At 28.0% G+C, this 14,711-nt stretch overlaps 2 protein-coding genes across 3 annotated transcripts in view; one reads left to right on the top strand and one right to left on the bottom strand.

Annotated features, from left to right (window-relative positions):
* LOC107444550 (polycystin-2) overlaps positions 1-14,711 on the top strand; it is a 39,215-nt gene that overhangs the window by 638 nt on the left and 23,866 nt on the right. The gene's annotated exons all lie outside the window — the stretch shown is intronic.
* The window catches only part of Myo61F (unconventional myosin 61F), an 89,877-nt gene that overhangs the window by 58,780 nt on the left and 16,386 nt on the right, over positions 1-14,711 (bottom strand). The window contains exon 1 of one of the 2 annotated variants that reach the window (XM_071179719.2): positions 7,587-7,678. The exons of the other annotated variant lie outside the window; for it this stretch is intronic. The gene's annotated coding sequence lies outside the window, so the exon portion shown is untranslated. Of the gene's footprint in view, positions 1-7,586; positions 7,679-14,711 lie in introns of those variants that run through there. 2 annotated transcript variants of the gene reach the window in all.

The raw sequence follows: 14,711 nt of genomic DNA, 5'->3' as shown, positions 1-14,711 counted from the left end.
CCCCAGTCCTTTACATTGGCAATGACATTTATTACCAACCAAAATGAAAATAAATTTTAACATGACTTTAAAATTTTATTCCGCAAAATACCCAATATGTTTTAAAAATTAGTTTACCTGCAGAATACATTTCAATATTTTACTAACAATTAATTTTCCTCTTTATAAGTAACGCCTTAAAGGTTAGCTTAAATACTGTTTCACTGACAAAATAATAAAAGTAAAGAAAATAATGTAGATATTTTTGTGTAAAAAAAAAAAGAAGAAAATAACCCCTTTTTTTGGACAATTTATGAAGGGTGTAAAGAAGCATTCAATAACATCTCTAGACAAATTTGGCTTATTTGGTGGTCAATATATGGGATAGGCATGTTGTCAGGTTTCAGTCTCTTTTATTATACAGATGAATTTTTTCTTAATTATTGAGATCAACTTAACTAGTTTTTCTGTATGCTCCTGCAAACATTCTTGTGCTGATCGTCGTACACTGTAAAAAGTACCGGCACTTAGGATGCATCATCTGTAAAATCCGTTTTTACCGTAAAATATTGTACTGTGAGTAGCAAAGTACACTTTAAAATAACTATAGTGCGTGGTTTTTTGGGGGCGGGCAATTAGTCGAAAAAATTAACTGGGCGGTTTTTTCCCCCTAAGTATTAAATTTTTTTTTTTTTTTTTCTTTTAGAAATTTTTGAAAATAATTTATTTACATCATGCATTACATCTTGTGACTATCATTTTATTCGATCATATTATAGAAGAGAAAAATATGTTTTGGAACTAATATAACTTGGGATTAACTTTCGCTATATTTTAAATTTTACGAAAATGTGCTTGTACTTCTAACCCAATAATTATTTCTAACCCAAGGCAACTTAGTTCAAATTTCAACTTTAGCAGTTAAGCTTGTATAACCTTTTTGACTAGCGTTGACATAAATTATCTACACTGAATTTGGGCCCTCCTTATTTTCACTTATTTCTGAATCCTTTTTAACAAAAAAAATTTCATGTAGGGTAATATATATATCAGGGATGAGATTCTTCCGCGGATTCGCGGATTTCCGCTTTTTTTCAGATTTTTCCATTTTTCCCGCTAATTTCCGCTGAAATTTTTTTTTTTGCACAAGTTAAAATGTTTTATGAGGAATTTAATTTTCCGCGGAGGGAAATTATTGAAGTCCCTTTTCCTCTCTCTGAAGTTTCTCTAAAAATCATTTCCTTGATATAAAACTGGTTGACCTTTATACAGGGATGAGATTTTTTTTGTCTCTCGAATTTCAGCCTTTTTATCAAAAACTCCGATTCTCTAAAAGTTTCGTTTTTTTTAATAAATATCCCGTTTTTTTTCCTTTTTTTTAAAATTCAGTCATTGAAGTAAAATAATTATATTTATTTACGATTTTCAAAGATAAACAGAAAATTCAATCTACGCCCTAGCTGCTAACTCTTCCGCATTTTTACTTATTTTAGCTATTTTCTCCGATTTCACGCACAGAAAATAAGATTTTCCGTATTTTTTATCCGTCGGCTGGATAGCTCGTATTTTCGTAATTCAGACGTCGCTACTTCTTGTATTCTGGCGTGAAAACAAACAAAAAAGAGGAAAAAAATAGAGGTGATTTGCGGTGAAAATATTTATTTGCTCATTCAATTAATCTTGTAAATTTTTATTTATTATGTCTAAGCAAAAACAATACAAACAAGCCTTTTAGAAATCACAAGTCCAGACACTGAAAATATCTCGATTTTTATTCACGCGATTTTAATATCAATCATCGATTTTCGTATTTACCTGATTTAAAAGTTGCACATTACGATTCTTATTTACGCTATTTAAATATCGTATATTATGATTCTTATTTACGACATTTAAAACCCAATATCGTGTTTTGTATTTATGCATTTTTGAAATCGCGATTTTATTATCAAATCTCGATTTTCGCATTTACCTGATTTAAAAGTTGAACGTTGCGATTCTTATTCAGGCGATTTAAATATTGTACATTGCGATTCTTACTTACGAGATTTAAAAATTCAATATCGCGATTTGTATTTACGAGATTTTAAAGCCCTATGTAGCAATTCGTATTCACGCGAGCTTAAAATCCAATATCGTGATTCGTTTTTGTGATTGTAATATCGCGCGATTTAAAAATTATGCATCGTGATCAAAAAATTAAAAAATCATGATTTGTATTTTCGCATTTTTTAAATTCGATGTAGAGTTTCATATTTACGTGATTTAAAAGTCTCATATCGGAATTTATATTCACATGGTTTACAAGCTTGCTTAAAAATAGCAATTTATATATATATATATATATATATATATATATATATATATATATATATATATATATATATATATATATATATATATATATATATATATATATATATATATATATATATATATATATATATATATATATATATATATATATATATATATTTGGGATTTCCTCTTTTTTACTTTCTGACTGCTCTCATCCCTGATATATGTATATATATATATATATATATAAATAATATAATAGGAAAATTCTTAAACTATTTATTTATTGCTAGATGGTTTAATGAATAATTAAGAATCAATAGTAATCCAATAAATAAGGTTTGTATTTTTCTATTTTGCTCAAAGGTTTTCTACATTAATCTCCAATAAGATTTCAGCCTATGTCTAATTTTTTTTTAAATGAATAAATAAGAAATATTATTTTTAAAGAAAAGCATTACTCGATATTTAATTTCAATACATTATGATTGACTCAATCTTAATAAACCAGTGTAAAGTTCAATAAAGCACTAAGTCCAAATGTCCATGAAGTAATCTCTAAAATACTATCAATATTTTCAATGAAAATAAGTAAAAAAAAACTTGAAAATTTAAAATCTCATGCAATGATATTCCAGGGCTTAAAATGTAAGGCCCTGAATAAGTGCTCCACTGTCTGGGCGTTAAATAGGGCCTGGACAAGAGATCCTTTCTTCTTGAATTCATTTAAAATTACAAGATTACAATATTATCATATGAGCCGGTCACGTCGACAAAAAAATGAAATTAAAAAATTACCATGTATAGTTTATAAAACTTTCCCCGTTAAAACTAACTCTCTTAATTTTGTTTATTTAAGAATGGTCTGTTTATTTTGCTCAATAAGCTACTTCATAATTTCATATTGAATGATCTGAATTTTTTATATAATGCCCACTGTATTTTATTTAGATTATATTAATGTAAGTTAACAAAAACCTGAAAAAGAAACTTTTTTTTCAATAAAAAAAAGGGAAGATGGTTAAGTTAGAATAAATTTTCAATGAATTGGTTAACGAAATATTTTCTTTGTAAATTCTTCTATTGCAAAGATAGATTTTGATATGTTTGTTGATAGAAAAATCGTAATGCGTTAAATGAAATGATGTATGTCATTTTTGAACTTAAAAGTAAAACAACTTTTATTGAAGACAAACAAATAAAATTCTGTTATTCCTGATAATTCGCGTAGATTTCCTGTGTAGTAAATGGTGACTGGTGCACGTTAAATCTGCCGGGTCACAAAGTCCTCCATGTTCCGATAGCAAATTAAACCTCTGGGGGTATTGAATTGGAGATTGATCGTTCTCTGGTTCAGATCATAATTACGATCTGTGGATGAATGAACGGATGTATGAATGGGTCCGCCCTATAAACGGATGTGACGTATAGGTGTGGCAGAAGTCGAATTCAACTGAAAAGTTTTTCTACTATTATTAAATAAAGTAATAAATATTTACTAAAAGTTATATTTTGTATGGAATTACCTTTGGATAAACGAACTTTATAGTTGGATGTAGAAAAAATTCGATTCGCTTAAAAAGTTTTCAAGATATGGCGAAATACGCAAAAAATAAAATTAGCATTAAGGGATTAGCATTTGGACCGCTCTCCTGATCAAATTATTGGGACCATCTTTCCCACATTGCGGCTACCTCCTATATTTTGGGGATCAGTAATCCGAATCCGTCGAAAAACAGATATATTTATCTACAGAAAGTGCGTCGCAGCTTAAAATATCGTATGCACTAATTAATTAACATATTTGAGGTCACCTTCTCGAACCGCAAAGATTGAGTCCTAGAACGTGAAGTTCCGATCATTAGATCAAAAGTTATTAAGGACTGTCCGTTTTTTCCGCTCACTGTACTTGTAATGTTTCCTTTTCTTCTGCCAACCAAAATCGATGGCTTTTATGCTGGTAGTTAGCTACGACTTGTTAGCTATAAAGCTTGTGCATGGTGTTCTGTTATGTTAGCCCTCAATATACATTTTTTTTGAAATCATTTTTTAAAATTAAGAAAAAATGTTAAATTAATAATACTTAATGGAATATACTGCGAAATGAATAAATGCATTTGATTTCTAATGAATCACTACTGAGGAAGCCGAGACAAAAAACATCAAAACGTGGCTGATTGCCACAAGAAACGTGAAGTCGTTTTTAGTAACTACCTTTTACAGCTAGTCTTATTCTTCTCTAGAAAGCAAACATTTTTGATAAGTGTCTTTTCTCTCTTTCCGGCTTAAATATTTGTTTGCAATCCCTAATGTGTTTAAATTTTTTTGTAATTATTTCTGACAAGGATTTTCAAAACACATATTAAGAGCGTTCAATACGAAACACCTTAAAAATTTAAATTTTACTGAAGCAGCTTTTAATATTTGTAAATTTTGATTTGATTTTTGAATTTTATTCTACTTGTGGGTATTTTTTGGTACATAAATAGAATCTGAGATAGGATCCTTTCGTGAATTATGTTGCTAACATGTGCATGCTTTATATATTAAAAAAAAAATAATTTTATCAAATTTTTACATCTTAATATTCAGTCTTGAAAACCCTAAATGTTATTCGGAGAGGAAACAATATCGCAATATTTTTAAAACTTCTAAAGGCGCCTAATATTTTTGGATTAATTAGGTAAACGAGGATTTTTTTAATGAAAATAAAAACATGATTTATTAATAATTAAAATTCATCATATTTTTGAAAAAAATGGAAAGTATTTTAATATTTCACGACATAAGGGGAGGGGAGAAAGAAACAATAATTTTAATATTATAGAGCTTAGTTGAAAAAGAAAGGCAGTAAAAAGTAGGAATAGCAATATTTTTGAATGAAAAAAATCGTTCCTCATGAATCTTTTTTTTATTTAACTTTTTGGAAACTGTCTGTTTAACTGATTTCTTTTTGACATATTTACATAGATCTAATCTTTTTTTTTCTTCTTTCTCTTCTTCTTGATATAGTTTACATTACGTTGTTTATTGTGTTACAGATACTTTTTTTCTTAAAATACTTAACGCAAAATAAATAAAACATTTTAATTATTATTTTGTCCTAATTATAAATTTTCACTAATTACTTTCGAAAACATTAAAAAAGGAAAACGGAGAAAAAAGTAAAGTAACCGCCATTTTGATATTGTAGAGCCTTAAAAAAGCAGTACAAAGTACGAAGAGTAGTAGTAGTTCCTAATGAATAAGTTTATTTATTTTATTTTTGACTGGTCTGTTAAATTGTTTTTTTATTTTTTTTTTTATTATTATTTTTCTTTTTTTACTCATTTGCTTAGATTTAGCCTTTTACTTCTTGTTATACTTTACATAACATTGTTTATTGTATTCTAAAAACATTTTTTCTCAAAATGCTTCACACAAAAAAATAAACATAATAGTTCCAAAGGGCTAACATTGTTAAACCAAAGCTTTTAAGTCTTAGCTCATCTCAAAATACATATTTTTACTCACTGCATAATAATTATCATGATTTCATAGGTTTTTTTTTCAGTATTCAGGATTCGTTTTTATGCGTCTAGAACATATGTAGGTCACATTTTCTACTACCAGCATGACTAAGCTTATAATTTTGTTATTCATTGTTTCTATTTGTTTATTCTCTACTTGTTTTTAGAGGGAAAAAAAGTAGATGTGACCTCATCGCACCTGCATCTAAAGATGACTTACTTATTTTATAAGTTGTGAAACACGTAATTTGATATTGTACAGTTTTGATTTAATAATCTTACAATGATTCAGCACCCGTATCGCTATATTTCTAAACTTTTTGAACGATAATATTTTTTATTTTATTATCATTTTCACAAAATTCATATGTGTAAAATCTAAAAGAATTTTTTTTAAGAGCAATAAGTCTTGGCAATACTTTACAGTATGCAAAATGAAAATCAGTACACTTTAATAACTTTTGATCTTGTGATAGAATTTTCTCTTATTAAGATGCGATCTTCATACTCCGAAGATCTAACATTAAATATTCTAATTTATTTCTGCGGACTGTAATTTAAGTTACGAAATTAGACACGGAAAGGTACTAAGTCATTGGATTTTTGATCATCAAAATAAGGGTATGGACACAAAAATTTAGTCCAGAGAGTTGCCAAGTTAAAAGCTCGTAATGTTAATGATACATATTTAAAATATTTAAATGAATCAAAAATATATACATTGTTAAATAATAAAACAAACAAAAAATGAATAAAATTGGCTAAATAGTTCGAGAGAAATGAAAATTCCAAAATACGACTCAAGTGAAATTTTGTTGCTCAGTAATTATAAGTCAATTTCGTTCAAATTTTGTATTTTGTCATTTAAATTCAGTTAATTTAAAACAGGATAAAAATTTGTGCACCTTACGTTTCAAAAAAGGTTGCGACCACTTTTAAACTAAATAATAATTATTTAAAAATCCTTTTTCAAATGAAATTTTTATGGAAAAAAAATATCATTAAAAATTATTTTTAGCATAAAAATTATGATTTGATAAAAGAGTCGTACAATTATGTTGGACAATTTTTTGGTTATCTTTATTTAATCCTTCTGAAAATATGAGTGAAATTCACGTTAAGAGGCTAGAAACTTCAACCTCTCTCCTGACTATTAGGGCCATATTTCCAGATTGGGGCTAGCCATAACTATCTACAAAAGAGTAAAAGAACCTCCTTTCTAGATGGTTATGGACTAGCTCCCTTTCATATTTTATCATTGAAGAATCTATAAAATAAATTTAAAGAACATTTTTGGGCCATATTTCGTAACTTATAATATCGTCTGCACAAATTAATTATTATATTTATGATTATACCCTCGAACTTTAAGATTACATTTTAGTACTTTCTTTTTGCGTTGTACATGTAATATAAGAGCTCAAAGTCAGATAAATTCTAGTTTTCACAGGTGAAACCTAAGATTTACCAAAATGCCTTTGTAACTTTTAAGTTTTACCGCAAAAGCTTGGTAAGAGTTCGAAATGGAATCATGTTAAAGCATACTATTACCAAGACACTTTGTAAAAGCTAGGTTTAACTATTCTAAGATTTACCAGATTTCGAGTTTTTGCCTTAACATATACACTTTCAGAGTAAGAAATAGCTTTAGTATCATTTACTCAAGGATTATGTTGTTGTTTTTTTCGTATGCGGCAGAACAGTTTTGATGCGTACTTTTGCACAACGATTAAGTTTAAAAAAAAGGTGTTCTAATAAGATATTTCAGATAATTTTATTATAATAAATAAATTAGCTCACCTAGGTTTCAAAAACTATGTGTCATTACACTTAAATGATGTTCGAAAATTCTGGCGTCATTATTTTTCGCTTTCATGGTTATTTGGTTCCTACCATCAAGCGTGAAAATTACAGTTAGGGTTCGTCTCTATGGGGACGGTAACTGCTGGACCGCAACTAGTACCCATTTACTAAATTAATCTGTGCAATATTAAATACGTGGGCGGTAATAACCTGCAATTACTACCGAATACAACATCGAGATTTCAGTCTCGCTCTATAGTTTTGTGCGTCATTTCTGTAAAAAAAAAATGAGTTTGTTATATTGTGTGTATTCTGGTAACCGTTGTTTCGGTTTTTTTCCTTTAATATGATAAACTAGTCCATTTCTAAAAGGTCATCCTGACCTTTTCACATTGAGGAGAACTCTGTTTTTGACAAAATAACTAGAGATATTTTTGTTCAAAACAAAAATTAAAGGGGAAAAAAAACTAATCGAAAATTATTGGAAAATTGCATCGTTTTCAATTTAGAAATGTAAATTATATTTTACCAATGATATTCAGCGCATTTCATAACGCTACCCAACCCCAGGTGGTTCATCAAACTGATATTCCGTGAGTACAGATTACCGAGCTTAATGAAGGCTGCTCCGAAACGACCGCCATTAATAAATATTTTTAGAATTCTAGTCGGGCCGGGATAGCCTGGTCGGTAGGGCGCTGGGCGCATGTCCAAGAGTTCGTGGGTTCGAATCTTGCCGGCTGAAGACCCCCCGTGTAGTAAATTGTTACTGATGCACGTTAAATTTGTCGAGTCGCAAAGTCCTCCATGTTCCCATAACAAATCAATAGCTCTGGGGGTACTGGATTGGAGATTGATCGGTCTCTGATTCAGGTCAAAATTGCGATCTGTGGATGAATGAATGGGTCCGCCCTATAAACGGGTGCGGCAGAAGTCGAATTCTTGGATATAGATGGCGCCACTAGAAAACAAGAACAATCGCACCCCTCTCTGCCTTAACAAGCATACGTCAACAACAACAACAGAATTCTAGTCGGGAATTAAAATTGAAGCGAGGATGAAATAAAAACACTATCTGAGATCTACCGAATCATTAGTGAGGAAGGTGGGATAAAAAATTTTAAAACTGGTTTGATTACCCATTGAGTAGGGTGTTTCTTGTAATCAGCTTTCAACTTTCAGGTTTATATAGCTCAACTCCTATAACAGGTTTTAAGGTATTCATTTGCGCTTTTCTCAATATTGATTAGTTAGTTTTTTTTACATGCTGTATTTACTTCTTTTGGCTTAAATATTGATCTGTGATTTCAATTGTGCATACTTTTTGTGGCTTCATTTTTGACATACAGTGTGGAACATTGTACATCAATTTTTACAATTCTCATCTTAAATAAAAGATCGCCAAATTAAAGAAAAGTTTTCAAAACTTGACGAATTATAATCGAGATGAATCCTGTTTACTTGTCTAATGAAGAGAAAAGTGTTGAAAAACGGCTGTTGGACATGCCCTTCGTTTTCTTCTGACAATCGAGAAGGTTTTGATTTTTTTTTTTTACCTCACTTTGACTATAATTAATCTCGATAAGAATTCGTCAGATTTTTATTACTTTTCTTTATTTTAGTTCATAATGTAGATTTTTTTTACACGGATTCTCTCTCTTTATATATTGTGAGTGGTTATTACCGAATTTCTTGTGTAACCTTAAGACGCGGTTTTTCAAACTTTTTTTTTAAAGAATAAATAATATTGTTTCAATAACTTCGAGAGAAAAAAAGCATTAAAAGTAAAATAAATTTGAATTTTTATTTCTTTGTTTGTAAAATTGTCGTGAGCTATCTTAGTAAGGGGAAAGATTGAGCGATCTTAAGGGAAAGTAGGTTGTAATGTGACAAAAGAATTTTTACAATCAAAATACAAATAACAGACTTATCCATAAAAATTTTCTATATTAATCAATCAAAAAAATTTTTAACTCTTTTGAACATTTTTACGAACCTAATAAGTAATAAAACGAAGAAAAAAAATTGACAGTACCGATTTCGATTTGAAAATGGTATTTCAAATTCATGCACATGAATGCTAATCTTGCGAAAAACTAATTAAAACTCGGCACTAAGCATAAAAAATATTGTCTTAACATCATTGTAGTTATAATAGTTTACAATTTGTTAGAAAATTTTATGAGAATACTCGAGTTGTGTGAACAGTACAAGGAAGAAAAATGTTCACAACATTTATTTATTTATTTCCTTCAAAAATTACTTTTAAACATAATTTAAAATTTCTTATTTTCTATTTATCAATTGTTACTAAAATCAAAATGTAAAATTTACCAAGTCAAGTATCCTTTTGTGGGGAATTTGGATCCAGTAACGAATCTTCACGAAATTTTGTTATCGTTAAAACTGACCCATCGCAAAATAATTTATTGCTACAACTGACCAGTTGCATAACTTATCTTTTGAAAAACAAAGTCGATGACATCGTTAATTGATAATTGTAAAATTTAGCTTGATGACGAGGTTTTTTTTGTCTCCGCATGATAAAAAGGGAACATTATTTCCACATCAACAAATTATGCGTAGATTTTTCACAGTTCAACGAAAAGAATAAACAGACTACAGTTTTTTAGGGGAAATATTTTTTGAAAATCGTGGCCATGTTTTTAGATATTCTCAAAACTGTGGGAAAATTTTTCCCAATTTTCAGAAATTGACATTATACGAAAAGTCCTGAATAACATAGAAAGTGTAACGTAGAATTTTCGTATCAGGCGAAACTGTTTTTATGTCTAACCAAGAAAAAAAAATTATTGCTTTTTTTTGTGATAAAAAATGAAACACTGTTTTCGCATATTCACTAAATGAGTGTATTTTTTAGTTTCACTAAAAGAGTGAACAAAATACAGTTTTTTGAAAATGTTTCGAGAAATTCTCAGAATTGTGAGAAAATTTTTACAATTTTAAAAAAATTGACGTTTAACAAAAGATTTGGAATAACGCGGCTAGGGTAAATAAAAATTTTCTTATCAGGCAAAACTATTTTTATGCATAGGCCAAAAAGAAAACTTTTTTATGATAAAAATGGGACATTATTTCTACATATTCACCTAATAATGAGTAGATTTTTCACAGTTTCGCAAAAAGAGTAAACAAACTAAATTTTTTTGTGAATCAGTTTTTTGAAAATTTATTCTATGCTTTCAGAAGTTCACAAAATTATGAGAAAATTTTTCGCAACTTTAAAAAATTGGCATTTCACGATAAATCTGGAATAATGTCGGTAAGTGCAACATAAAATTTTCTTATCAGGCAAAACTATTTTTATGCATAAACCAGTAAAAAATATGTTTTTCTGTTTTTTTTTTTTTTTTTTTTTTTTTTTTTTTTTTTTTTTTTAATAATCATAATCAGATATTATTTTCACATATAAATGTGCCACATATTTTCACATATATTTCACACCTAATAATTAGTAGATTTTTCAGTTTTGCGAAACGAGTGAACAGACTAAATTTTTTTGTGAATCTGTTTCTTGAAAATCATGCCCATGAGTTTTCCAAAATTCGCGAAATTATGAGGGGAAAAAAATTGACATTTTGCAGAGAGTCTGGAATAACGCTGTCAAGTGTTGCGTAAATTTTCTTATCAGGCAAAACTCTTTTTTACTCATAGACTTTCGACAGCTGAATCCAAATTATGTTTTTAATTTTGAGGTTACTCTAACTCCCAGAAGATGTTTATTATCCTACATTAAAAACGAATAAAGATTATAAATGTGTTATCAAGTCCCGGGGCAGTGCTCCGGCGAGGTTTTTAATACAAAACCTACATTAGACAGGACTTCAATTTTTTTGACCTTTTTACTTTCTGTTTTTTAAAGCTTTCATCTTGTTGTGTACTTTTATAAAAAAAATTATTGATTTCTTAAATTTCTTTTTTTTTTTTTTTTTTTTTTTATAAAAATAAACTTTTATTGAGTGTAAAACTATTACCAATATTGAATCAATTTAACAAATCTTTTCATTAGAACGTATGCAACAATTATCAATTTGGAATTGTTATGAAATTATGTACAGTGCGCAAAAAAAAAAAAAAAAAAAAAAAAACTGAATCAAAAAATACCGTACCACCCTGAATAACTTTTGATCTAATGATCGGATCGTCACGTTCTAGGACCTCAAATATGCTAATTAATTAGTGCAGACGATATTTTAAGTTACGAAATCAGGCACAGAAACGTAAATACTCAAGATATAATTTTGAGTATATACTTATTATTTATTTCATTTCATAATAGTAAAAAAAACTTATGAATTGAAAGGTATACATTTTTTTACATGATTTTGAAAAATGCAATTTTAAATAGCAAAAGATAAAATTTGAGCGAAATCGGTGGAATAGTTTGAATAGTTGTTTACCGGTGGAATAGAACCTGAGAAATTGAATTTTAAAAATATTACTTTTTCAAAATTTGATTTCTTAGAAACTATTCGACTGATTGTGCTCAAATTTTGTATTTTGCCATTTAAAATTGCATTCTTTAAAATGATGCAAAACATTTTGTACCTTTCAACTCAAAAGTTTTTCGATTATCATGAAATAAAATAATAATAAACAATAAGTATGTACTCAAAATTACATTTTGCATGAAATTATTTGCGGATAAATAAATGTTATAATCGGTTGCAAATTTTTTTTCAATTTGCTTAAAAATTTCTCGAGATATGTAAAAATAGGCCTAAAATAAAAGTTGGAGTCCAAACTTTGGACCGCTCTCCTCACTAAGCTATCGGGATCATATTTCCTAGATTTCGGCTACCCCCTTTATTTTCGGTGTAAGAAATCCGAATCTCCATTGAAAAAGAAGTATATTTATTCAGAGAAGGAACATTTTGTGAACTTAAAATATCGTTTGCACTAATTAATTAGCATATTTGAGATCTCCTCCTCCAGCCATTAAGATCGAGACTTAGAACGTGGAGTTCCGTTTATTATTTTGCGCACAGTACAACTAGAAAAGTATGTGAGAAATTGAGAATGATGTAGAAATTGAAAAAAACGAATGAAAATAAAATTCATAATGCATGAATCGATGGCCTCATAATTTAAAGGCATACACATTTCTCTGTGTTTCTAAGGCTTTATAGTTTATTGCAATCACACTATTCATTTCCTGATGCAGTGAAATTAGCAAATTGGACACTTATGGTGCATTAGTTTGAGGACAACTTAGATGAGAAGTTAATTTATATAGGTATAGTAATTAATATGGATAATAATAAGGTAATTAATACAGATAATGTAATTATTAATCTTTTAAAAACAAGACTTCAAAATTTTATTTGGTGTTGAAATGAGATTGATTGTCAGAATAAATTGACAATTCGCTTCAAACTTGATAAAAAAATGCATATTTGATGTTTTAACATGCTATATATTTATTATAAAATTAAATATTTCTTAATACGTCTGTGCGTGAGAATTTTCACATTGAGAAAAATTATTAATTATTAAAATTATTATTAATTATTAAATTATTATTAATTATTAAATTATTAAAATTATTTTTATTTCAAAATTTTAACATTTTGTTATATCTACAAAATAAGATTGTTTTCCAACACAGAACGAAAAAAAAAAGACTATAATATTTATTCTTAAGTGCAAAAGTTCAAATCCCAAAGGGCTTTTAGTTATTTTTTGTGTAGGTTAATACTTTATATAATTGCATAAAAATAGTATTGATTAACTGTCAGAATAAATAGACAATTTTGCTTCAAACTTAATAAATTAATTTGTTCTTTTAATTAATAAATAAAAAAATGCATATTTGATGTTTTAACATGCTACATATTTGTTATAGGATAAAATATTTCTTAAAACGTTGGTGCTCGAGAATTTACACATTGCGAAAACTTAAAATTATTTTTTTATTTCAAAATTTTAACATTTTGCTATATTTACAAAATAAGATTATTTTCCTATGCAGAACAAAACGGAAAAAAACCCATAATCTTTATTCTTAAGGTCAAGTCCCAAAGAGCTTTTATTTTTTAAAAATTTTTTTTTAGGTTAATACTTAGTATAATTGCATAAAAATATGACTAAATAGGATTTTTTTCCTTTCTTTTATTTGGCTTTTATGGCCAACTTACGAGAGGTTTAAAATAGCATTTAATAAGACTAATAGATAAATTGGATTTATTTCAGCGGTTCACATACAAACATTAAGATAGACAGATGGTCATGTTACTAAGGTTTATCTCCCTTTCGGTTTCTATGAAATGAATTCGATCCTCGATAATAGTAAAGGACTTCTTTAACAGGCTGTCAACTTGACAGATTTCACTGTAAAAGATAAATGTTTCTTGATTTTAATTTATTTTTTCCCCCTTTCTGAAAGAGAGATAACTTAAATACCAACCAAGTGATCTCAAAAACAAATAACATATTTGAATTCAAAACAAAAACATTTTTGAATTGCAGTACAAATTTTGTTTGATGTTATTATTTTATGTTCTATTTTCTTGTTATGGAGGCTGATTTAATTGTTTCTTGTTGGCTAATTTGTGCAGTCAATTTATTTTAGTCTGTAGCTGGCAGATTACGTTTAGTTTTAGAAATATAATCGGGGATTAGTTATATTATTTTTTATACCACTTTTAAGTTAAAAGGACCCTATTTTTTTAGCTTCCTGCCGCTCCAGATCGCTTTAACAAAATAGTTTCTTATCGTTTTGCCAGTTTAATTTGAGGAAACTTATTAATAGTGTATATCCTTTCATTATCTATATATAATGGTCTTGTTTATAGTTAATCAGTGAGACATAATTTCAAAAAACTGAAATAGATTTGAACTAATTTTTGAATGATGTTTTTACAGCAAACTGTAATAAGTACTATGAATATAATATTTTCTGTTTATTAAAAAAATTTAAATTTTAATAAATTTACACTTTAAAAAAATGTAAAACTCATACATTTTTAATCCGAGAATCATTTTAAGTTATAAAAATTGAGCATGAATACTTCTTGACTATATAATCATATAGTCTAAATGTTGTTTTCATCAATATTGATTTAATGTAAATGCTATGAAAAAGTTATTAATTTGTATATT

This window comes from Parasteatoda tepidariorum, chromosome 1 (assembly GCF_982258835.1).
Source record: "Parasteatoda tepidariorum strain Cologne lab strain chromosome 1, Ptep-v5.0, whole genome shotgun sequence".
In the NCBI taxonomy this organism is placed as follows: domain Eukaryota; kingdom Metazoa; phylum Arthropoda; class Arachnida; order Araneae; family Theridiidae; genus Parasteatoda; species Parasteatoda tepidariorum.
This window is presented reverse-complemented; position numbering and strand designations above follow the sequence as displayed.